The sequence below is a fragment of the Macaca mulatta genome, chromosome 16, assembly GCF_049350105.2.
Source record: "Macaca mulatta isolate MMU2019108-1 chromosome 16, T2T-MMU8v2.0, whole genome shotgun sequence".
Taxonomy (NCBI): domain Eukaryota; kingdom Metazoa; phylum Chordata; class Mammalia; order Primates; family Cercopithecidae; genus Macaca; species Macaca mulatta.
The window spans coordinates 56,411,815-56,432,662 of NC_133421.1; positions in this window are offsets into that span (position 1 = coordinate 56,411,815).

Genomic DNA, 20,848 nt, shown 5'->3' on the forward strand with positions numbered 1-20,848 from the left:
CAACTCTGAACAGTAACCTAGGAAGAGTTAACCAGCATCCCAGCTTCTACCACTGCAGGGATAATCAAAGAAACACACAAACAAATAATAAGAGCATATAATATTTGAGGTAGCATTAAGATTCATCTGTAGTAAATTTAAGGACATTGACTGCTATGCAGTATTGGCAACTATATTAAGAATCCTCTGTGCAGTGAATACAATACCGAGCACAGAAAAAAAAAAAATGAGAACGTAGATCTAGAACTCTACTTTGCGTAAGTAACAAAATTTAAATAAAAGGTGAAAAAATACTATTGCCTATCAACTCCTCTTGAAACTTTGGAAATATGGCATATAAGAGAGTCCCAAGAAAATTAAACTTTTAAATAAACACACCATGACTGGTAGCACAAATATGCTAAATGGCTTGAGTGTGTGACTAGACAGCAATCCAATGGCATGTATAACATATTTATTGTAGTAATGTGTTGCTTACAATAAAGTACGCCAGGAATAACATCCAGGTAAAACAAGAAGTTCCAGAGCTCATCTAAAGTTCGTTGCTAGAAAATGGTCAATGACTAATCCAAGTTCTATTAAAAAAATGGGGCAAGGTGAGTTAGCTTAAGGATGCACACTTTGAATCGAGTCATCAAGGTTCAGATAATGATTCGGACACCACTTATATTCTGTGATATTAGGAAATTATTCAACCTCCTTGTGCCTTAATATCTTCTTCTGCCATAGAGTCTCTGAGTAAATTAAAAAGTGTAATCTATGTGGATAACATAGATGATCACATTGCAAGGCATTGCAATTCTTAGTCTCTAATTGGAAATGGGTGTGAAATTTTACCTTGGTAGTCATTTTCTCAGAGACACTCTGTCTAATCCTGCTGTCTAAATGATCTTCAATTTTGTTACATCTTCTTCAGTCCGTTACTCAAGTTCTTCACAATATTTATACATTTGTCCCTTCAGATTATTTGTGTTATTTTTCTTTTTTGGGGGAAAAAGTTGTCTTTCCTTACTTCTTCCCTCCCCTCCCTCCTTCTCTCCCTCCTCTCTCTCTCCCTTTCTCCCTCTCTCCCTCCCTCCCCCTTTCCTTCCATCCTTCCCCCCTTCCTTCCTTCTTTTCTTCCTTCCTTCCTTGTTTTCTTCCATTCATCCTTTCTTCATTTTATCTTTCCTTCATATCTTCCTTTCTCTCTCTTTCTTTCTTTCTCTCTCTCTCTTCCTTCCTTCCTTTCTTTTTCTTTCTCTTTCTTTCTTTCTCTCTCTCCCTTCCTTCCTTTCTTTTTCTTTCTCTTTCTTTCTTTCTCTTTCTTTCTTTCTTTCTTTCTCTTTCTTTCTTTTTTCTTTCTTTCTCTCTCTCTCTTTCTCTCTCTCTCTCTTTCTTTCTTTCTTTCTTTCTTTCTTTCTTTCTTTCTTTCTTTCTTTCTCTTTCTCTCTCTCTCTCTCTCTCTCTCTTTCTTTCCTTCAATTTTTTTCTTCCTTAAAGAGTAAGCAAAATAATTTGGGTAAGCACTGAACAAACATTGTTTCTAGCTCTTTTCAGGAAGCCTGCCATATAGTAAAGTGCTCAAAAAATGCTAGATCAATTAATCAAACAATGCAAGATGTGCTAGATAATGGACGTTGTGTACTTATATGTATCAACAAGATCACCCCTATTTTGAAATTGATGTATTGGATTGGCTTCACTTCATGTCAGCACACTTTCCCTAGGTAACAGCTATTATTCTTTATATATTTACACACCCGTGTGTGTGTGTGTGTATGTGTTCTAAGAGACAGATTCTGCAATGTACTCCAGGCTAGTCTCCCACTCCTGGCCTCAAGCAATCCTCCTGTCTCAGACTCCGAAAGTGCTGGGATTACAGGTGTGAGTCACTGCATGTGGCTAGCTATTCTTATTTTATTGCAATGTGTAATCAAATAAGAGGTAGCAATGTTTTCATTTGACATTCTTCACAAATAGTAGATCATTAGCAGTTATCTACTCTTTTTTTGTACCCGCAATATTTGTGCTTCTGATTTATAATTCACTAGCCCTAAAGGAAAAACAAAAAAACAATTTGTAATTTTGTTGAATTTGTTAATGTTGGCCACATGTGCAGTATGTGAATGTAGCTTACCAGCTTTGTGTCATTTTTCTAACAAAGTAATTCTCCTGCAGATATGCCTATTTTGTTCCCAGTGGAAAGTATTATTAAGTGAAAGACAAAACTTGAACACGTATAGAAGATAAAATAAAACAGTGGTGAATAAATTATGGACCTTGAACCAAATCCTGTCTACCACCTGTTTTTGAATGGCCTTTGAGTTAAACAAAGTGTTTACATTTTTAAATGCTTGAAGACATGTAGCCAAAATGCATATGGAAAGAGTTCAATATCACTGGTCAGTAGAGAAATGCAAACCAGAACCACAATGAGATATCATTCTCACACCAGTCAGAATGTCTGTTATTAAAAACTCAAAAAATAGCAGACGCTGGCAAGGTTGTGGAGAAAAGGGAACACTCACAAACTGTTGGTCTGAGTGCAAATTCTTTTTTTTTTTTTTTTTTTTTGTGTGTGAGTTTCCTGCTTTTTTTTTATTTTATTTTTTTGTTTTGTTTATTTTTTTTAATTTTTTATTATTATTATACTTTAAGTTCTAGGATACATGTGCATAACGTGCAGGTTTGTTACATATGTATACCTGTGACATGTTGGTGTGCTGCACCCGTCAACTCGTCAGCACCCATCAACTCGTCATTTACATCAGGTATAACTCCCAATGCAATCCCTCCCCCCTCCCCCCTCCCCTGATAGGCCCCGGTGTGTGATGTTCCCCTTCCCGAGTCCAAGTGATCTCATTCTTCAGTTCCCACCTATGAGTGAGAACATGTGGTGTTTGGTTTTCTGTTCTTGTGATAGTTTGCTAAGAATGATGGTTTCCAACTGCATCCATGTCCCTACAAAGGACACAAACTCATCCTTTTTTATGGCTGCATAGTATTCCATGGTATATATGTGCCACACTTTCTTAATCCAGTCTGTCACTGATGGACATTTGGGTTGATTCCAAGTCTTTGCTATTGTGAATAGTGCCGCAATGAACATACGTGTGCATGTGTCTTTATAGCAGCATGATTTATAATCCTTTGGGTATATCCCCAGTAATGGGATGGCTGGGTCATATGGTACATCTAGTTCTAGATCCTTGAGGAATCGCCATACTGTTTTCCATAATGGTTGAACTAGTTTACAGTCCCACCAACAGTGTAAAAGTGTTCCTATTTCTCCACATCCTCTCCAGCACCTATTGTTTCCTGACTTTTTAATGATCGCCATTCTAACTGGTGTGAGATGGTATCTCATTGTGGTTTTGATTTGCATTTCTCTGATGGCCAGTGATGATGAGCATTTGTTTCATGTGTGTGTTGGCTGTATGAATGTCTTCATTTGAGAAATGTCTGTTCATATCCTTTGCCCACTTTTTGATGGGGTTGTTTGTTTTTTTCTTGTAAATTTGATTGAGTTCTTTAAACCATTGTGGAAAGCAGATGGCAATTCCTCAGAGAGCTAAAAGTGGAACTACCATTTGATCCAGCAATCCCATTACTGAGTATACACCCACAGGGGTATAAATCATTCTATGATAAAGACACATGGATACAAATGTTCACTGCACCACTATTCATAATAGCAAAGACATGGAGTTAACCTAAGTGCTTACCAATGACAGATTGGATAAAGAAAAGTGGTACATATGTACCATGGAATACTATGCAACCAGTAAAAAGAAGGAGATTATGACCTTTGCAGGAACATGGATGGAGCTGGAGGCCATTATTCTTAGCAAACCAAAGTGGAAACAGAGAACCAAATTCTGCATGTTCTAACCTATCAGTGGCAGTTACATGATGAAAACTCATGACCACAAAGAAGAGAACAACAGACACTGGGGTCTACGTGAGAGTGGAGTGTGGGAGGAAGAAAAGCAGCAGAAAAAATAACTATTAGGTACTAGGTTTAATACCTGGGTGGTGAAGTAAGCTGTATAAAAACCACCGTGACATGAGTTTTCCTATATAACAAACCTTCACATATACCTCTGGACCTAAAATAAAAGTAAAAAAAAAAAAGGTAAAATTTATCAAGTAATTGCAAAATAAGAATGATTTTAATTAAAAAACTTAATTTTAAAAATCTGCACCAATTGATTTATAAATGATTTCTGCATTGATAGTTACCATTTTTATTTTATTCTAGAACAAATTTATTTCTGTGAAATTCATCTTTAAATGGCTCTCATTTTCAGTAGAGTTTTAGAAATTTATAACACATAGATTTTGAAAATATTCTAATTTTTAAAATCACAGGAACTTAAAAGTGTAAGCAACATATTATGCTGTTTAATTTTAATATGAATAATGTATTTGTTCAAACTAGTTTTTATCTTCTTATGTGAAATGTTGTAATCAATCTTTTTCATTTTAATCCAAATACATTTTCCAAATAAGTTATTGTTCATTAATTTTACTGCAATACCTATCTTCCAAGTAAAGAGTTGTAAAGTCCAGAGACTCTTTTTCCTGAGAACAGTCTCATTAATTCTAATAGCAGTGACTTAAATATCTGGCTACCAAGGGATTTGATCTTTTATGCCAAAATTTCTCTCAATTTATTTCCACATTTACAAGCAACTAAAATGAATGTTTTTATCATTGCTTTGTCTTTGTGAGTCAAATCACTTTTGTTTCCTAAAATAACAATTTTATAACCCTGAGTTGTGTCAGTTTCTAAAGTTTATGGAAATAAAAAATTCCCTTTTATGAAAAAAAGAAAGAAAAATTTCAAAGGAAAATAATATTATGTGACACTTGAAAGCTATATGAAATTCAGATTTCATTATCCATATACACAGTTTTATTGCAACACAGCCATACTCATTTGTCTGCATATTGCCTGTGGCTAATTTTGAGCTACTTTAGCAGATTTGAGTAGTGGCAGCAGATATCATATGCCCCATAAAGCATAAAATATTTAATGTCTTTGGTACATAATCATCGAATAGTTAAAGAAATTTGTTGATCCCTCAGTTAATATATGATAATATGTAGGGGAGATGAGTACTGTAGGAAATGAGACTCTATAGAAGGTTAGAATATTTTACAGTTCATGAATTCAGGACCTTGGAAAGGTCTTGGACAGTCTAAGACGTGGAAATTACAAGGCAGAAACAAGTGCAGTGAAGATAGGACAAAAACAAGTGATAGTGACGTAAGTTTGTTCCTGTGTCAAAGACAAAATAATTGGGGACCGTAGAGTACTTCTAAATGGTAATTACATGAGCTCACCCCAACTCCACTGCTCTGGGTGTGTGTATCAATATGCTTTAAAAAACTGAATTTTTACATTTCTAGCTTTTGTACATTTTATATTCAGAACATAGCAAATTTATCATCGAAGGATAAGGAAACAGTGTGGCTACAATTCGAGAAAACTGTCAGGACTTAATTTCCTAAACATCAGTGTAACAATGAGTTCACAAAGTAGTCATTCGACATATTAAGAACTTCTATTTTTAATACTTATTAAATGCCAAAGTCTAAAAAATCACCACAAGTGTATCAAAATTGATACTCTTTAAAATATATGCTAATTTGTTTTACTAGAGTAATCATTTTGCTATTTATGTGTCCCATAACATCATGTTGTATACCTTAAATATGCAAAATAAAATTAATTTTAAAAAGATTTGTTAAAATAAATATAAGAGCTTATAGTGATTGTGACAATGGGTAACTCAAAATGATTAAAAGCCATAATTATTTGGTTGAGACTCATAATTCTTTAGAGAACACCCATATATATGTGTGTGCATTTATTTCTCAAATATAATAACTTGTCTACATGTTTTTGTAATATTTGTGAAAGAAAGAAATAAAGGCTCAAGCTATTAAAAGCACAAAGGCAGAAATAACAAGACTATATAAATGGAAAGTTCACCATTTTTTCTCCTAAAATAACTTCTTTTACTACCCTAGCAAGTTTTTTGCCTTAAAGGAATTAATTTCTTCCATCGAAGAATCTCTCTCTCTCTGCCTTTTTTCTCTGTCTCTCTCAATTTCTTTCTCTATTTTTCCTCCCTTGCTCTTTCCAAGCATAAACTGACGAATTATTTTTGGAATAACATACGAGGTTTGTCACGTATCTTATTATAGAATTACAATAACTGAATCTAAAATTACTGAAGAAAGCCTCTACTTTACTCACGGTATGAAGACTCACAAATCATCGTACAAAAAAGCACCAATTTAAATCATTGATCAAGCACTCTGTTCTACAGAGTGACAACATATGGATTGATATCTACTTTGAAAATGATTTGTGAGGTCTCGGAAAAGTAATAAAGTAAAACAAAGACATGGCAATTATAAATTTAGTTCTTGCAATTCTGTAATTAGATTTAAATTTTATGGAATTAATGATGAAAATCAGTCAGCTAAAGAAGTGATTTTTAATCTTTCACAAAATCAAAATAACGCTTTTTACAAATGAAATTTTATACACATTCTGATACATGAAACAAATAAAAGAGGAAACGTTTTGGTTGAAATACACGAGTGTTTCCAGAGCATTGTCCCTGCTGTCAATCTAAGGCAAGTCTGCAGAATCTTAGGACTCTACTGTGTGTAACATGAAATCACAAAACTAAATCAATCCATTGTAATCCCATTTGTTATGTGGAAATATATTGTACAATAGCAAAAAAAAAAAAAGTCAGTGTTTATCTAGTTGATTATTTTTATTATCAGTCCTAAAACTTTGTATCCTTTTACTATAGATAATGTTCACCACTGAGATGGAAGTTACATACTTCTAAACTTTCCTATCCTACAGCTGGGGTCAGCAAACATTTTCTATAAATGACCAGATAGTAAATATTTTAGGGTTTTCAGTTTATGGAGTCTCTGTTACAATTACTCAGTTCTGTCAAAGTAGTTCTAGAGATGCTATAGATTATAAATAAAAGAAAAAAGTGTCTGTGTTCCAATAAAAATCTGTCTCCAAAAATATACAATGAGACATGATGTCAGCAAGGGGCCTGTCCCTCAACTGAAACATCGAAAAATTAAGCAAAACTGTCCGAATCAATTTTTCCCAATGTCTGAAAAATATTCAAAGAGTATGCCCACACACTAAATGCTGAATCAAGGAAAAGACAACTTAAAAATGACAGGAAATCTTTGTGATGTTTTTACTTAACCTTGCCTCACCTACTTCCCTGGCAGTCTTGAAGACAGCAACCCACATTCCCAGTGTAGAACACTGGCCCTAGGTTATGATGTGAGTAAAGCACAAATTATTAAAAACTCTTGTGTTTAGATAGATTTCATAAAAAAAAAAATAATAATTTGTGTTTGTCTGTTTTGACTTGTCTGAGGGTTACCTGAACGAACGGCCCGAGGTACTTGTTTTTGTTTCACAGAACTCAGAATTCTCTCGGTGCAGACCACAACCATGCAGAGGATATTTCTTCAAAACATTATAAAGCAATTGAAAAATTCATTGCCAACTGCAGCAAAACATTACAGTCAAGGGAAACAACAGAAAAGCTGAAGCCTGGGAGGAAAAGCTGGAGAGAGTTTCTTTGGGAATTAGGGAGTTGAAAAGCGCCTTCATATACCAGAGAACACAGAAAGGAACACACGAAAACAGAGTAGGACACGTGCCCAGACAAGACAGAAGGCCCAAAGCTTTCACCTTGCACTGAGCCCTGGGTTCAGGGCAGCAGGACGTGAAGGCTTAGAGTTGAAAACGGCCAGATTAAGCATTAAAATGATGCATCAGGGGCGGAGCAAGATGGCCGAATAGGAACAGCTCCAGTCTCCAACTCCCAGCGCGAGCGACACAGAAGACCGGTGATTTCTGCATTTTCAACTGAGGTACTGGGTTCATCTCACTGGGGAGTGCCGGACGATCGGTGCTGGTCAGCTGCTGCAGCCCGACCAGCGAGAGCTGAAGCAGGGCGAGGCATTGCCTCACCTGGGAAGCGCAAGGGGGAAGGGAATCCCTTTTCCTAGCCAGGGGAACTGAAACACACAACACCTGGAAAATCGGGTAACTCCCACCCCAATACTGCACTTTAAGCAAACAGGCACACCAGGAGATCATATCCCACACCTGGCCGGGAGGGTCCCACACCCACGGAGCCTCCCTCATTGCTAGCACAGCAGTCTGTGATCTACCAGCAAGGCAGCAGCGAGGCTGGGGGAGGGGCGCCCGCCATTGCTGAGGCTTAAGTAGGTAAACAAAGCTGCTGGGAAGCTCGAAGTGGGTGGAGCTCACAGCAGCTCAAGGAAACCTGCCTGTCTCTGTAGACTCCATCTCTGGGGACAGGGCAATAACAAACGCAGCCGAAACCTCTGCAGATGCAAACGACTCTGTCTGACAGCTTTGAAGAGAGCAGTGGATCTCCCAACACGGAGGTTGAGATCTGAGAAGGGACAGACTCCCTGCTCAAGTGGGTCCCTGACCCCTGAGTAGCCTAACTGGGAGCCCCACTAGGGGCAGTCTGACACCCCACACCTCACAGGGTGGAGTACACCCCTGAGAGGAAGCTTCCAAAGCAAGAATCAGACAGGTACACTCGCTGTTCAGAAATATTCTATCTTCTGCAGCCTCTGCTGCTGATACTCAGGCAAACAGGGTCTGGAGTGGACCTCAAGCAATCTCCAACAGACCTACAGCTGAGGGTCCTGACTGTTAGAAGGAAAACTATCAAACAGGAAGGACACCTACACCAAAACCCCATCAGTACATCACCATCATCAAAGACCAGAGGCAGATAAAACCACAAAGATGGGGAAAAAGCAGGGCAGAAAAGCTGGAAATTCAAAAAATGAGAGCGCATCTCCCCTGGCAAAGGAGCGCAGCTCATCGCCAGCAACGGATCAAAGCTGGACGGAGAATAACTTTGACGAGATGAGAGAAGAAGGCTTCAGTCCATCAAATTTCTCAGAGCTAAAGGAGGAATTACGTACCCAGCACAAAGAAACTAAAAATCTTGAAAAAAAAGTGGAAGAATTGATGGCTAGAGTAATTAATGCAGAGAAGGTCATAAACGAAATGAAAGAGATGAAAACCATGACACGAGAAATACGTGACAAATGCACAAGCTTCAGTAACCGACTCGATCAACTGGAAGAAAGAGTATCTGCGATTGAGGATCAAATGAATGAAATGAAGCGAGAAGAGAAACCAAAAGAAAAAAGAAGAAAAAGAAATGAACAAAGCCTGCAAGAAGTATGGGATTATGTAAAAAGACCAAATCTACGTCTGATTGGGGTGCCTGAAAGTGAGGGGGAAAATGGAACCATTTGGAAAACACTCTTCAGGATATCATCCAGGAGAACTTCCCCAACCTAGTAGAGCAGGCCAACATTCAAATCCAGGAAATACAGAGAATGCCACAAAGATACTCCTCGAGAAGAGCAACTCCAAGACACATAATTGCCAGATTCACCAAAGTTGAAATGAAGGAAAAAATCTTAAGGGCAGCCAGAGAGAAAGGTCAGGTTACCCACAAAGGGAAGCCCATCAGACTAACAGCAGATCTCTCGGCAGAAACTCTCCAAGCCAGAAGAGAGTGGGGGCCAATATTCAACATTCTTAAAGAAAAGAATTTTAAACCCAGAATTTCATATCCAGCCAAACTAAGTTTCATAAGTGAAGGAGAAATAAAATCCTTTACAGATAAGCAAATGCTTAGAGATTTTGTCACCACTAGGCCTGCCTTACAAGAGACCCTGAAGGAAGCACTAAACATGGAAAGGAACAACCGGTACCAGCCATTGCAAAAACATGCCAAAATGTAAAGACCATCGAGGCTAGGAAGAAACTGCATCAACTAACGAGCAAAATAACCAGTTAATATCATAATGGCAGGATCAAGTTCACACATAACAATCTTAACCTTAAATGTAAATGGACTAAATGCTCCAATTAAAAGACACAGACTGGCAAACTGGATAAAGAGTCAAGACCCATCAGTCTGCTGTATTCAGGAGACCCATCTCACACGCAGAGACATACATAGGCTCAAAATAAAGGGATGGAGGAAGATTTACCAAGCAAATGGAGAACAAAAAAAAGCGGGGGTTGCAATACTAGTCTCTGATAAAACAGACTTTAAACCATCAAAGATCAAAAGAGACAAAGAAGGCCATTACATAATGGTAAAGGGATCAATTCAACAGGAAGAGCTAACTATCCTAAATATATATGCACCCAATACAGGAGCACCCAGATTCATAAAGCAAGTCCTTAGAGACTTACAAAGAGACTTAGACTCCCATACAATAATAATGGGAGACTTCAACACTCCACTGTCAACATTAGACAGATCAACGAGACAGAAAGTTAACAAGGATATCCAGGAATTGAACTCATCTCTGCAGCAAGCAGACCTAATAGACATCTATAGAACTCTCCACCCCAAATCAACAGAATATACATTCTTCTCAGCACCACATCGTACTTACTCCAAAATCGACCACGTAATTGGAAGTAAAGCACTCCTCAGCAAATGTACAAGAACAGAAATTATAACAAACTGTCTCTCAGACCACAGTGCAATCAAACTAGAACTCAGGACTAAGAAACTCAATCAAAACCGCTCAACTACATGGAAACGGAACAACCTGCTCCTGAATGACTACTGGGTACATAACGAAATGAAGGCAGAAATAAAGATGTTCTTTGAAACCAATGAGAACAAAGATACAACATACCAGAATCTCTGGGACACATTAAAAGCAGTGTGTAGAGGGAAATTTATAGCACTAAATGCCCACAAGAGAAAGCAGGAAAGATCTAAAATTGACACTCTAACATCACAATTAAAAGAACTAGAGAAGCAAGAGCAAACACATTCGAAAGCTAGCAGAAGGCTAGAAATAACTAAGATCAGAGCAGAACTGAAGGAGATAGAGACACAAAAAACTCTCCAAAAAATCAATGAATCCAGGAGTTGGTTTTTTGAAAAGATCAACAAAATTGACAGACCACTAGCAAGACTAATAAAGAAGAAAAGAGAGAAGAATCAAATCGACGTAATTAAAAATGATAAAGGGGATATCACCACCGACCCCACAGAAATACAAACTACCATCAGAGAATACTATAAACACCTCTACGCAAATAAACTGGAAAATCTAGAAGAAATGGATAATTTCCTGGACACTTACACTCTTCCAAGACTAAACCAGGAAGAAGTTGAATCCCTGAATAGACCAATAGCAGGCTCTGAAATTGAGGCAATAATTAATAGCCTACCAACCAAAAAAAGTCCAGGACCAGATGGATTCACAGCTGAATTCTACCAGAGGTACAAGGAGGAGTTGGTACCATTCCTTCTGAAACTATTCCAATCAATAGAAAAAGAGGGAATCCTCCCTAACTCATTTTATGAGGCCAACATCATCCTCATACCAAAGCCTGGCAGAGACAAAACAAAAAAAGAGAATTTTAGACCAATATCCCTGATGAACATCGATGCAAAAATCCTCAATAAAATACTGGCAAACCGGATTCAGCAACACATCAAAAAGCTTATCCACCATGATCAAGTGGGCTTCATCCCTGGGATGCAAGGCTGGTTCAACATTCGCAAATCAATAAACATAATCCAGCATATAAACAGAACCAAAGACAAGAACCACATGATTATCTCAATTGATGCAGAAAAGGCTTTTGACAAAATTCAACAGCCCTTCATGCTAAAAACGCTCAATAAATTCGGTATTGATGGAACGTACCTCAAAATAATAAGAGCTATCTATGACAAACCCACAGCCAATATCATACTGAATGGGCAAAAACTGGAAAAATTCCCTTTGAAAACTGGCACAAGACAGGGATGCCCTCTCTCACCACTCCTATTCAACATAGTGTTGGAAGTTCTGGCTAGGGCAATTAGGCAAGAGAAAGAAATCAAGGGTATTCAGTTAGGAAAAGAAGAAGTCAAACTGTCCCTGTTTGCAGATGACATGATTGTATATTTAGAAAACCCCATTGTCTCAACCCAAAATCTCCTTAAGCTGATAAGCAACTTCAGCAAAGTCTCAGGATACAAAATTAATGTGCAAAAATCACAAGCATTCTTATACACCAGTAACAGACAAACAGAGAGCCAAATCAGGAATGAACTTCCATTCACAATTGCTTCAAAGAGAATAAAATACCTAGGAATCCAACTTACAAGGGATGTAAAGGACCTCTTCAAGGAGAACTACAAACCACTGCTCAGTGAAATCAAAGAGGACACAAACAAATGGAAGAACATACCATGCTCATGGATAGGAAGAATCAATATCGTGAAAATGGCCATACTGCCCAAGGTAATTTATAGATTCAATGCCATCCCCATCAAGCTACCAATGAGTTTCTTCACAGAATTGGAAAAAACTGCTTTAAAGTTCATATGGAACCAAAAAAGAGCCCGCATCTCCAAGACAATCCTAAGTCAAAAGAACAAAGCTGGAGGCATCACGCTACCTGACTTCAAACTATACTACAAGGCTACAGTAACCAAAACAGCATGGTACTGGTACCAAAACAGAGATATAGACCAATGGAACAGAACAGAGTCCTCAGAAATAATACCACACATCTACAGCCATCTGATCTTTGACAAACCTGAGAGAAACAAGAAATGGGGAAAGGATTCCCTATTTAATAAATGGTGCTGGGAAAATTGGCTAGCCATAAGTAGAAAGCTGAAACTGGATCCTTTCCTTACTCCTTATACGAAAATTAATTCAAGATGGATTAGAGACTTAAATGTTAGACCTAATACCATAAAAATCCTAGAGGAAAACCTAGGTAGTACCATTCAGGACATAGGCATGGGCAAAGACTTCATGTCTAAAACACCAAAAGCAACGGCAGCAAAAGCCAAAATTGACAAATGGGATCTCATCAAATTAAAGAGCTTCTGCACAGCAAAAGAAACTACCATCAGAGTGAACAGGCAACCTACAGAATGGGAGAAAATTTTTGCAATCTACTCATCTGAAAAAGGGCTAATATCCAGAACCTACAAAGAACTCAAACAAATTTACAAGAAAAAAACAAACAACCCCATCAAAAAGTGGGCAAAGGATATGAACAGACATTTCTCAAAAGAAGACATTCATACAGCCAACAGACACATGAAAAAATGCTCATCATCACTGGCCATCAGAGAAATGCAAATCAAAACCACAATGAGATACCATCTCACACCAGTTAGAATGGCGATCATTAAAAAGTCAGGAAACAACAGGTGCTGGAGAGGATGTGGAGAAATAGGAACACTTTTACACTGTTGGTGGGATTGTAAACTAGTTCAACCATTATGGAAAACAGTATGGCGATTCCTCAAGGATCTAGAACTAGATGTACCATATGACCCAGCCATCCCATTACTGGGTATATACCCAAAGGATTATAAATTATGCTGCTATAAAGACACATGCACACGCATGTTTATTGCAGCACTATTCACAATAGCAAAGACTTGGAATCAACCCAAATGTCCATCAGTGACAGATTGGATTAAGAAAATGTGGCACATATACACCATGGAATACTATGCAGCCATCAAAAAGGATGAGTTTGTGTCCTTTGTAGGGACATGGATGCAGCTGGAAACCATCATTCTTAGCAAACTATCACAAGAACAGAAGACCAAACACCGCATGTTCTCACTCATAGGTGCGAACTGAACAATAAGATCACTTGGACTCAGGAAGGGGAACATCACACACAGGGGCCTATCATGGGGAGGGGGGAGGGGGGAGGGATTGCATTGGGAGTTATACCTGATGTAAATGATGAGTTGATGGGTGCAGCACAGCAACATGGCACAAGTATACATATGTAACAAACCTGCACGTTATGCACATGTACCCTACAACTTAAAGTATAGTAATAATAAATAAATTAAAAATAAAATAAAATAAAATAAAATAAAATGATGCATCAACATAGAGCCAATCTTGTCAGAATAGGAAAAAAATATTGTTTTCATTTTTTTCTTTTTTTTTTTTTTTTGGCTTCAGTTGTTTAAGAAAATCTCTGTTAAAACACTGGTACACCACAAGCTAAACCAACAGAGAATTCAGAGACCCTACATAAAAAAAAAATATAGACTTTCTGAAAATACTTTTAAAAAGTCACTACAGAAACTATCACAACCCACAGAAATCAAATTACAAAAAAACCCAAGGAGGGAGAAGAATCAGATTTTCAGAATTATTTCATCATAATACTTAATATGTCCAGTTTGCAATAAAAAATAAAATAAAAAGTATCGGAAAGTATAGTCCATTCTCAGGAGACATGAACAAAAACTATCCCAAGGAAACACAGGTATTACATTACTATACAAGGATTTAAAATCAATGATATTAAATATGCTCAAAGAGCTAAAATATACTGTGTACAAATAGCTAAAGAAAACCAATAGGACACCGTATAAAAAATAGAAAATATCAATAAAGAAATATATATTATTTTAAAAGAATCAAACAATAACTCTGGAGCCAAAGCAAATACAATAACGACAATAAAAATTTACTGGAGAGTTTTAAAAGTAGATTTGAAGAGACAAAATAAATAAAATCAACAAATTTGAAGATAGGTCACAATTACCCAGTGTAAGCAACAGAAAAATGAAACAAGGAAGAAAAATAAGAGAGCTAAAATACCTGTGTGATACCTAAAACACACCAATGTAAACATAAAAGACGTCTCACAAAGTGGAGAGAAAGAACAAAAACACAAACAGTATTTGATCAGAAACAATATTTTCAATAATGGATGCAACAACTTAGCTGACACTCAATACTTAAACAGACGTAAACAGAATGCTTCACTCAACAACAGCAGAATACACATTTTTCTCAATTGCACATGGAACATTCTTGAGAATAGCCCATACGTCAAGTAAAAAATATATTTCAATAAATGTTGAAATATTATGATATTTCAAAGTTTCTTCCACAAGCATGATAGGATGGGACTAGAAATTAATAACGGAATGAAAACCAGAAAATTCACAAATATGTGGAAATGAAACAACACACCCTTAACCAATGAGTAAAATAAGAAACCACAAGAGAAATTTAAAAGTACTTAAAGATAAATGAAAATGCAAACACAGAATACTAAAATTTATGGGATTTAATAAAAATTAAGCTTAGATGGAAATGTATAGCAATAAATGTGCATAATAACAAACAGAAATATCTCAGATCAATAACCTGATTTTATACCTCAAGGAACTAGAAAAATAAGAGTAAACTAAATCTAATGCTAGTAGAAGGAAGGACATCATAAAGATTACAACAGACATTCTAAAAAGAGAAAATAGAAAAACAATAGACAAAACGAACAAATCCAAAAGTTGAGTTTTGACAAAATTGATAAAGTTTTAACTAGATTGACTTATAAAGGAGAAAAGACTGAAATAATTACACAGTCAAAATGTTAATTTTAGATTAATAAATACACAAATTGTGGTACATAAATACAATGAAATATTTGTCAGAAATAAAAGGAAATGAAGTACTGATATCTGTTATAACATGGATGAACCTCAAAAATATGCTAAGTGAAAGAAGCTGGGCAGAAAATTCACTACTATGTAATTGGATTGATATGGAACATACAGAATAGGTAAATCCATATAACCAGAAGCACATTGGTGGTTGCCAGCATCTGGAGGAAGGGTGAATGGAGAGTGACTGCTTAGTAAGTGCAAGATACCTTTGGGAGGGTGATGAAAATGCTTTACACTTGATAGAGGTGGTGGTTTGCACCACATTGTGAACGTATTCATTGCCACTAAATTGTGTCCTTTAAAATGGTTAATCTTATGTTACATGACTTGCTCTTCAACAAACAAACAACAAAAAAATTGACAGCTAGATTTGACTCTTAGGCATACTTTGATGATTCCAGCATTAAATGTGTGTGTGTGTGTGTGTGTGTTGTAAACACACATACATACATATATACACAAATACACATATAATAAAGTGTGTTTGTCTCTATATATGTATGTATGCACACATATATATATACACACACATTTTTTCTCTGAACTAGAATATTTCAGAACTATGTTGTATTTTAAAACGTGTTTTAGCCATAGTCTAGTAATATTTGGAGTTAACTTTTAATGATCAATAATAAGTATAAATTCTGAAAGATAAAGGTTCTGGATAGTTTAATGAAAGGATGGCTATGGCCTTATACTCCCATTTTATTTTTGATACTTAAGGTATTATAGGTGCTACAGTTGAATTAATGTGTTGCATTTATGGGGATTTTTCCTTCAATGAAGGAGCACATAATATGCTAACGTTGTAGTGGGCTCTAAGAATAATTATTTAATTTTCTATGAAGTATATGACTTCTTTTCTTAATAATTTTTTATAACTTTTGATTAAATGTGGTCAAAACTTCTATGAATACTTAGAGTGTGCACTCTCTTCTATTTTCTAAGAAGCATATATTGAATTCAAGAGAATGCAGGCTTCCCAGGAGCTCAATAAATAATAATCTTCTTCTCTTTATTTCTTTTTGGAATCAGGAGTTACATCAGAAAAAAACTGTAATAATTCATTTAGATATAATGGTATTTGAGGAGGAGAATTAAACAAAATAAAATTTGAATATTTATTACAGTTTTTATCTTATTCTTTTACACAAAGTAAAAAACAGCAGAGTTGAAGATGGCAGAATATAAACCAAAGAATATAGCTCATCTTTTCTTTAAACATAGATAGTATTTTAACCACATAAAATGTATGAGAACACAAACTTATCAAAACATCTGAACACCTATCTATAACAGATATATATATATTTCTTGGGGCAAATATATGAATGCAGAAAGAAAATCAAATAATTTATATCTCATATATCATTGCAAAAAAAGAACAAATATTTAGGATTTTATATTCCTGCTGTTGAAGAGAAATATTATGTTCTTTAGAAGTTTTTATTCATATTTGCAGTTTTTTGTTTTTATTATGAGTACAGGCATACCTCATTTTATTGTGCTTTGCTTTACTGGGTTTCACAGATACTGCATTTTTAACAAATTTAAAGTTTATGACAACCAGGCATTGACTAAGCCTATTAGTGCCATTTTTCTAATAGCCTATGCTCACTCTGTGTCTTTGTTACATTTTGATAATGCTCACAATATTTCAAATATTTTCATTATTATTATATCTGTTATGATGATCTCTGACTAGTTATTTTTGATGTTGCTATTGTAATTGTTTTGAGATGCCACAAATTATGCCCTTATTTGATAGATATTGTGTGGTCTTCTCTCCGTTCCATCAAGTGGCCATTCCTCAATCTCTTTACTTCTCCTTGGACTTCCCTATTTTCTGACACGCAACAACATTAAAATTAGAACAATTAATAACCCTGCAATGGTCTTTGGGTGTTCAAGTAAAAGAAGAGTCACATATCTCTCACTTTTAATCGAAAGCTAGAAATGATTACACTTAATGAGGTAAGCAGGCCTAAAGCCTAAAGCCAAGATAGGCTGAAGGCCAAGACAGGCTGAAAGCTAGATTTCTTGCATCGAACAGCCACTTTGTGAATGTAAAGGAAAAATTCTTGAAGGAGATTAAAAGTGCTGTTGCAGGGAACACACAAATGACAAAAAGGTAAACCACACACACACACACACACACACACACACACACACAGAGGCTTATTGCTGATATGAAGAGTTTGAGTAATATAGATAGAAAATCCAAGCAGACACAGCATTCCCTTAAACTAAAGCCTAGCCAGACCCATGCCCTAACTCTCATCAATTCTATAAAAACTGAGAGGTGAGGAAGCTGCAGAAGTAAAGAATGAAGGTAGCAGAGGTTTGTTTATGAGATTTAAGGAAAGAAGTTGGCCAGGCGCAGTGGCTCAAGCCTGTAATTCCAGCAGTTTGGGAGGCCGAGACTGGCGGATCATGAGGTCAGAAGATCGAGACCATCCTGTCTAACACGGTGAAATCCCATCTTTACTAAAAAATACAAAAAACTAGCCGGGAGAGGTGGCGGGCGCCTGTAGTCCCAGCTACTCAGGAGGCTGAGGCAGGAGAATGGCGTAAACCCAGGAGGTGGAGCTTGCAGTGAGCTGAGATCGCACCACTGCACTCCAGCCTGGGCGACAGAGCGAGACTCCGTCTCAAAAAATAAAAGAAAAAAAAAAAAGGAAAGAAGTTATTTCTAGAATATAAAATTTCAAGGTGAACTAGCAAGTGCTTATGTAGAAGCTTCAACGAGTTATTTGGAAGGTCTAGCTAAGATCATTTCTGAGTGTGGCTACACTGAACAACAGATTTCCAGTGTAGATGAAATAGCCTTACATTGGAAGGACATGCCATCTAGGATTTTCATAGCTAGACTTAAGTGAATGTCTGGCTTTGAAACTTCAAAAGATAGGCTCACTTTCTTGTTAGGGGTCAATCCAGCTGGTGATTTTAAGTTGAAGCCAATGCTCATTTACTATTTCAAAAACCCTAGGGCTCTTAAAAATGATGCTAAACCTACTCTGCCTGTGTTCTATAAATGGAACAACCACACCTGGGTGACAGTATATCTGTTTACAGCACGGTTCACTGAACATGTTAAGTGCACTGTTGAGATTTACTGCGTAGAAAAAAAAATTCCTTTAAAAATATTATTGCCCATTGACATTGCACTTCATTACACAAAAGCTCTAATGAAGATATGCAAAGAGATTAATGTTGTTTTCATGCCATTCTAGATGTCCTTAAGAACATTTGTGATTCATTGGAGAAGCTCAAAATGGCAACATTAACAGGAGTTTGGAAGAAGTTGATTCCAGCCTTCATTGATGACTTTGAGGGGTTCAAGATTTCAATGGAGGATGTAACTGCAGATGTGGTGGGAATAAGATAATTATAGAAGTGGAGTCTGAAGATATGACTGAATTATTGCAATTTTGTGATAAAACTTCAATGGATGAAGACCTGCTTCTTATGGGTGAGCAAAGAAAGTGGGTTCTTCAGATGGAATCAGCTCTTGCTGAAGATGCTGTGTAGAAGTGACATTGTTGAAATGACAGCAAGGGATTTTGAATATTACATGAGCTTAATTGTAAAGTAGTGCCAGGATTTGAGAGAGGATGGTCTCCAATTTTGGAAAAAAAAAAATCTGTGGAGAAAATGCTATTAAACAGCATAGAATTCTACAGAGAAATGTTTCATGAAAGGAAGAGTCAATCAATGTGGCAAACTTCATTGCTGTCTCACATTCAGAAATTGTTATAGCTGCCCTAATCTTTAGCAACCACCACCCTGCTTAGTCAACAGCCATCAACATCAAGGCAAGACCCTTTACCAGCCAAAAGATTGAAATTTCCTGAAGCCTCGTAAGACTGTTAACATTTTTCAGCAAAAAAAAAAAGTGTTTTTAAATTAAGGTACTTTTTTTTTTTTGTTTGAGATATAATACCTTTGAACACAATAGACTACAGTATATGGTAAACATACATTTTATATGCATTGAGAAACCAAAAAAAAATGTATGGCATGCTTTATTACTGTATTCCCTTTATTGTGGTGGTCTGGAACTGAATCCTCTATATCTCTGAGGTATGCCTATATATTTAAAGTCATTTAAAGTATTAGACAATCACTGTATGTTATTTAATATACTCAATTAGCTGTTACTACCTTTGTATTTAAATTTTTTTTTAAAGTAATCCTAAGGAAAAAGAACAAAACCAGAGGCCTCATATTACTCAACTTCAAACTATGCTATACAACTACAGTAACCAAAACAATGTTGGACTAGTACAAAAACAGACACACAGACAAATGGAACAGAATGGAGAACCCAGAAACAAAGTTACACATCTACTACACCCATGTGATCATCAAAAAAATCAACAAAAATAAGCAATGAGGAAAAGACTCCCTATTCAATAAATAGTGATGGCATAGCTGGCCAGTCATATGCAGATGCATAAAACAGGACTCCCTGGCCGGATGCAGTGGCTCCCCCTGTAATCCCAGCACTCTGGGAGGCCAAGGCGGGTGGATCATGAAGTCAAGAGATTGAGACCATCCTGGCTAACACGGCGAAACCCCGTCTCTACTAAAAATACAAAATATTAGCCGGGCGTGGTGGCGGGTGCCTGTAGTCCCAGCTACTTGGGAGTCTGAGGCAGGAGAATAGCATGAACCTGGGAGGCGGAGCTTGCAGTGAGCTGAGATTGTGCTACTGCACTCCAGCCTGGACCACAGAGCAAGACTCCATCTCAAGAAAAAAAAAAAAAAAAAAGAAAAGAAAAAAGAAATTAACTCAAGATAGATTAAAGATTTTAATGTATCTGCCTCCTTGGAGCAATAGTCAGCATCTCAGTCTCATCATCTGAATATTTAAATGTAAAGCCTCAAGCTATACAAATTCTGGAAAACAAACCTAGAAAATACCATTCCAGACATTGGCCTTCGGAAATAATTTATGGCTAAGTCTTCAAAGGCAATTGCAACAAAAGCAAAAATTGACAAGTGAGACCTAATTAAACTAAAGGATTTCTGCACTTCAAAAGAACTATCAAAGGAGTTAATAGAAAACCTACAGAATAGAAAAAACATTAACAAACTATGCATTCAATAAAGGTTTAATATCCAGTATTTATAAGAAGTTTAAACAATTTGACAAGCAAAAATCAAATAATCTCATTAAAAATGGGCAAAAGACATGAACAGACACTTTTCAAAAGAACATATACAAGTGACCAACAATCATATGAAAAAGTACTCCACAC